This window comes from Spinacia oleracea, chromosome 6 (assembly GCF_020520425.1).
Source record: "Spinacia oleracea cultivar Varoflay chromosome 6, BTI_SOV_V1, whole genome shotgun sequence".
NCBI classification, from domain to species: Eukaryota; Viridiplantae; Streptophyta; class Magnoliopsida; order Caryophyllales; family Amaranthaceae; genus Spinacia; species Spinacia oleracea.
The window spans coordinates 40882680-40889405 of record NC_079492.1 but is presented as its reverse complement, the minus strand read 5'-3'; the positions used below and the strand labels follow the sequence as shown (position 1 = coordinate 40889405).

At 34.3% G+C, this 6726-nt stretch overlaps 1 long non-coding RNA gene across 1 annotated transcript; it reads left to right on the top strand.

Moving 5' to 3' along the window:
* The first annotated feature begins 1512 nt into the window (after positions 1–1512).
* On the top strand, positions 1513–5729 carry LOC130463941 (uncharacterized). Its single transcript, XR_008924171.1, has 3 exons — positions 1513–1858; positions 3764–5150; positions 5515–5729. It is a non-coding gene; the product is annotated as an uncharacterized lncRNA (long non-coding RNA).
* The last annotated feature ends 997 nt before the right edge of the window (positions 5730–6726 follow it).

Sequence of the window (6726 nt, the reverse complement as noted above, 5' to 3'; positions counted from 1 at the left end):
TCTTTTCTTACTTCTTCCCTTGCGGATGTTTGGCAAGAAATATTAAGTAAAATCTGACTAACTATGGGCAATTAACCTCTGTTTACTAGTTTAGGGAGTCACAATTCAGTTTTACAAAGCTGACAAAACCCGATTATTGTGATACGTGAGTACAAGCTTGTGAGACCCAGACTCAACGTATTTGACCACAACGACCTTAGGTTCCCTTGTGATTCCTGGTGTGGTATTCGCTCAGCATACATCCAGCGGGGTAGAGATTGACGGTTCGGGGGACATTTACTAATACAAGGAATGCCATGCATTAGCCCATGAAGCGATCCTTACTAGTTGAATATAACAAAGACGGGACATGCGTTAGACTAAATTACTAATTTTAATTGCTTTTAATGCACAAATATTAACGAACAATCATCAGAGTGTGATTTTATATTGATTTAAGGTACCTAACAATAATCTGTATTGTCCAAAGAATAACTTATCAGGCATGATAAATAATCAGATTAAGTTTATAATGGTGATTAAAGCAATAAATCATATTATGGAACTTTACAATATAGTTTTGGCAACATTGCGGTTCTCAAAAACTAACCACTTGGCTTTACTCGCTTTCCTTTTATTCAACGAACGTTCCTCGACTTGACTAGACACTTAGGCAGGATCCAGGATTAATTTGGGTGTGTATGGACGCATTCTAAGAAGGTGACTAAAGATACTGATGAGTATACACCTGATGAAGAGGGTGAACTTAACTACTCAAGTGAAGAGGATGAAAATGAGATAAGGAAAAACGGTGTAAACTTGAGGTCTTGTTCAAAGAAGATGGTTTCTTTTTCTGACAGCTTTTGTGAATCACAATTGCTACAAAATCATGTAACTTTTAATAATAATAATTATTAATAATAATAATAAATAATAATCATAATAATCATAATAATAATAATCATAACAATAATAATAATAATCATAATAAATAATAATAATAATAATAATAATAATAATAATAATAATAATAATCATAATAATAATAATCATAATAATCATAATAATAATAATCATAATAATAATAATCATAATAATTTTTCTCTTGGGACAAAGGGAAAAATGTATGCTTAGATGTCACAGGTATCTCTCCCTTCACCGGGCCAGGAGTGGATGCTTTTGCTCCTGGGGTTGCTGTCGCTAATGCTGTTGCCAAGAAGAAGAAGAAGTATGAAGCGAAGTGCATAGGCAACAGATATGATTTTATCGCTTTTTCTTTCTCCACCTTTGGAGAACTAGGGAGTGATGCCCTCGAGTTCATGTCTACACTAGTAGAAAAAACCTTTATTGCAGCCCCCTTGTTGAAGGGGGCATAGAAAAATACGCTTCAATAACCAATCGGTCAACGCGGGTCAAACATCATAAAGGGTTGTTGAAGCGAACATTTTTTTTGTTCGCTTCAAAAGCAATTGTTGAAGGGGGCATTAAATGTTCGCTTCAACAGATAATAATCGCATATACTTCAACTTTTAATTCTCTCTCCTCCTCATTTCTTCTGTTAGCGTGAAAGAGTCATTTCTCTCTCTCCTCTCCTCTCCTCTCTCCCGGTTCAAAACTCCTCAAACCATCCGCCCCTTTCCATGGGAGGTATATCTTCTCTCCCTCTCCCTCTCCCTCATTCTCTACAATTTCAAAGAAGGTGTCTTCATAAACACCCTCGATTTCGTTCTCTTTTTCTCTCCTCTTTCAACATTTTATCTTCGTGTTAGATCTAAAAATTTCAAGCGAAAATGAAGGAATTTCAATCCACACCGGTCAAGCTGATATCCAGGTCGAAAATTCTTGCTGGTAGCTTTACTGTCTCGAGCATGGTATTCAGGTATAACCTCTTTTCTTCTCTCTAGATCTATCGTTTCTGCTTTCTTTTTTCTTAATTTTATGTTGTTATTGCAAAAAATTGATGTTATGAGTGTTGAATTTGTTCAATTTGAACTTTTGATGCCGCATTTCGGTATATAGTGTAGATATATGATGTTATGTTGTTTTTAATTGGTTAAATATAATTTTTGATGCCTCGATGCATAATGTGAAGATCTGTATTTGAAATTTATTAAGTTAGGGGTTTCGATATTTGCAATAATCGCAATTAAGGTTTATTTCAATAATTTTCCTCTTTTACGCTTCTAATTTGCATACTGAATTTCGTCGTTATTCATATTAATATAATAAGTCGACATCATAGTATCTGGAATTGAATTGGGTACTTTCAGGCTTAGGACTGTAAGGAGAAGTAGGGACTCAGTAACTCACACTTGCTATTAAGCTTTTAGAGTAATCTTCAGTTCTTTGCGTGTTATTTTGCATTCCTTGACTATCTTTAACAGAAGCAAGCACCCAGAAGTTGTAAACATCTGCTGTCTCTGTTAGCTATCTGTGTCATAAAGACCTAAAATAAGGTGAACTAACATGCCATGACAAGGGATAATATGGTGGACAAGGCTTCTTAAGGAAGCTAAAACTACTTTGGTGACATCTGTTTTCTTGCATAGGTAAAATGAACCATCCTTAGTTCATGAACTGGGCCCCAATATATTTGGAAAAAACGTATATGATTGCTTGTGGCTGTAAGTTGTCAGTCATGTATAACAGATGTGTGTTTAAATTATTGCATTGAAATTTTTGCCGTTATCATATAGATGTTCCTGCAACTAGTGTACCCTATAAGATAAATCCTGATATTCAGCTGTATTGAGAAATTATATAGTAGCGTAGCTTATATATTGTAATCTTGTTGTAGTTAATTATCATTCAAATGCCAACTTGGTATTATGTTTTCTGAGGCTGTCAGGGTTGGTTTTAAACTTATTAGTACTTTGATTATTCTCTCCTTACGCTTTGTCTGATGTGTGTTAAAAAGCTAGCAATACATGGAGATCATGACAATGTTTAGTGGCAATATAACAACACATTACGAGTTCTGTGCTAGTCATTTTATGGTGGATTAGAAAATCCAAGTTGATTGCTGTACTTAGAGTTAATCATTTTAAGAATCTTCACTTAATCTCAACAAGAACATTTCAAGTCAGAGTGTACTGGATATATTGATGTGGTGAAACAAAATTTGTAACTACTTCTGGTTTGGTCCTGTTTGTCTGTGTTTTGGTCTTTAGTTGCTAGCATTTCTAACTTAGAAAACTTAACTCTGGATTGTGTCATGGTGAAACTGTTTTGGGAACCGGTCACCATATAAGTGCTGGTGCTGTATCATGCATGTTTATGCTCTTATTAATAGGCTAGAGCCTAAGTCTAATGTATCACACATTCGCTTACTTTATCATGGGAAAAACTTCTTAATGTTTAAAGACTTTGGGTTTGGATAATGCAAATTTTGTTATTTACAGTCTTTCCAATTTTGATTACATTCTTAAAGTCCCGCAACTAGGAATTAGAGCTCCTAGCCTCCAACATTTTACAGTATATAATGTTCTCAACACCAAACCACGAAATAGTGTGGCCTTGCTGATGTAGGATTTTGAATGGGCAAGATATGTTTTTTCCACTAGTGTTTCGTGAATTGTTGGATGTTAGACCTTAAAAACACTTGAACAAATGTTGGTTTGATATTGTGAACTTGTATTAGAACTTGTTTGTGATTGACATGGTTATATTTTGATATTGTGACAGTTGCTCTGATGTTCCTAAGTTGATCCTTTTTGGCTGAATTTAAACATGCAATATTAAACATGAATCTTATGGTGTTCTTCTTTTTGGTATTGCTGCATAGAAAACGTCATTTGAACAACAGATGATAATTGCTAGAAATATCCAGAAAGGTCCAGCCAACCAAGTGATAAGATTGTGAGTTATACATTCCCCCGTTTATATATCTCGGCATATATGGAAATTCAGCACACGGTAATAACAGGGATTTCATCTCCTTATACAAATTCAGTTAAGATGGGTTTTTTCCGGATAAGGTTTGAGACTTGAACTTTTTCCCCCTTGATTATCTTCCCTTCGAAGTTAGGTTCTTGGTATTTGGTTGAGCTGTAAAATCAGAATGCAGGATATACTCATAACGTTCTTTCGAGATAGTTTTTATCAGTGCACTAAAAATGAGAGAGCGAGTGATAGTATATCAGATATAGATCAGTGTTTGTCTTCGTTTTTTTTTGTTTTTTTACCCTTTTAACATGTAACGACCAAATCTAGTCGAATTTCATGTACTCATTACGTAAATTTACTTTGGTTATTTATCGTGTACTCATTACGTAAATTTACTTTGGTTATTTTGTCCTCAGATTTTGCCCGCCCCAATTTTATGCTCTCTGAACAAGCTTCATTTTCTTGTTTTATGAATTTGACTTGTTCTGTTGTCAAACTTTTAGTTCAGTTTTGTACCTTAGTTTTTCCTTTTGATTACCGAAGTCTGAACTGCAGCTTTATCTTAGTCTTGAATGGTCTTGTGCTTTTTGCTTATGTAATTGTGTTCTTAGCTTAATGTGTATAAATTGTAGGCACTATAGGTTATCCGTGAGCTTAAGCAGAAATTAAAAGTTCATTTCAAAACTCTCTTTTTCCCGTAATAAACTAATTTCAACTGATATATAGTCCTGCATATGTAACTAAATTGATACACAGGAATGGCTCAACTGTCACTATACTCTTTTTCTTATCTATGTTCTTCGTTGCAAGTACTTGACCAACGAGTTGCTTGAGGCTCCTTCATTTCTTATAGAATTGTGTGGCTGTGTCACAACTGTAAATCACAGTATTCTTATATATAACAGATGTATTCTTATAGAATTGTGTGGTTGACAGCTGCGTAAATGACTAAAATTTATTTTTCAATTGTTCAAATTTAGGAACATATTTACATAATATCTGCAATCAAATGTACATAATGCATAGATCTTCTCTGGGAGTTTGGGGTTTATTTATTTTACTCTATGCATTATCTATAGTATGTTTTTGACTGGTTCATCTAGCTATTCTTGTTTCTTGAGGTTTTATGTTTTTTATTCCACTATTTGCATTTTTCAAGAGATTAGTATGAAGATATTGAGTTGCTTAACTTGCTTTGTACGTTTCACCAGGAGTTAAATCAAAGAGAGCAAGAAGACTCTTTAGATGAAGGTCTCCTTTCAGAAGTCAATGCACAACTACGGCAAGTGAGTTGTCTTTTCGTTTTTGTGAAATTTTTCGATCTTCTTCTATTTGATGGCTGAGAACTGTACCTTGTTACTGTAATATGGCCACGTAAATGTAAACCAACCGTTTTTAATAGAATTCATAGAAAAGACTTGTAAGTATGTCTTATGTGCTGTGTCCCATTGAGGCCAACTTGTCACGTGACGTGGTTTAACCTTCGATACACGTTAAGGTGTATCATAAAGTGACAAGTTTAAAATCTTCATATGTTGATTCGGTGCATGATTTACTTTCTTCATGTTGGAGTCTCAATCTAAAATGTTTATAAATTGTCAATGTCATGGGAAAGTTGTGGGTATTGTAGTCATTCATCTTTCCTTGCAGGCGAAAGAAGATGTGGACAATCCAGGAAGAGAGGATGACCCTTTTTTTCACGAGTAGTAAGAGAGGAAGAGCGTCAAGGAACAAAATGTTGCCGCTTAAGTGTTGTCCCTCCCTTTTGTAAAAATAGAATTGTAGATTCAAAGATTATTTTTGTGTGAATTTATATTGTAAAATTACATTAAACAGTATTATTTCAATATTAATGTGAATGAAGTATTTATTGTTTACAATTGTCTATTTTATGAGTATTATGGTTCTTCTATTACCTAACAAAGAAAATTAAAGCAGAATATTAGTGGTGGTATTGGCGCAAAAATACAGGTATTGACGCAAAAATACAGGTCTGTTGAGGGGGGCATTTAAGAAGTGAGCCTCAACAGAGGTGTCTGTTGAGGCGGGCTTTTGTAAAGCCCCCCACAACAGGTCCTTATTTTTCGCTTTGGTTTTGGGCTGTTGAGGCGGGCTTTTGAAAGCCCCCCACAACAGACTACCTGTTGAGGCGAACAAAGCCCGCCTCAACAGCTATGTGAGCTGTTGAAGCCACGTCTGTCGAAGCGGACCTTGTTCGCCTCTATAAGCCCAAAATGCCCCCCTCAACAGGTATTTTTTCCACTAGTGCTAGGGTCTCACGGGTTGCTCAGAGTAACACGGCTGTTGCTAAGATTCGTTCTTTTCTTTTTCATCGTTTGTGTTTTGCTTTGAATAAGGGTGTCGGAGCCCAATTTGTGGCTAGGCTCCCATCCAACTTTGTGTAATCGCTACATATTATTATTATTATAATAATTATAATAATAATAATAATAATAATAATAATAATAATAATAATAATAATAATAAATCATAATAATAATAATCATAATAATAATAATAATAATAATCATAATAATAATAATAATCATAATATTAATAATAATTATAATAATTATTATAACAATTATAATAATTTTGCCAAGAATAGCTCGGGTCGAAGCCCCTAAGAGCTTCTACAGCCGACGTGTTTTTGAAATAGCGGGCCTTTAATTGTAACACCCACACAATTATATCTTTTCTAGAATAACCTTTTAATGTAAAACGTATAGCTTTATCAAGGCATTATCGCCCGTGTGAAAACTTATCGGCTTATTCAGAATTTTGCAGCGGAAAACATTAAACTAACTTTAAATTTATAAATAGTCAACTACGAGATTAATTTCAAAAACAACCAATGAAAGC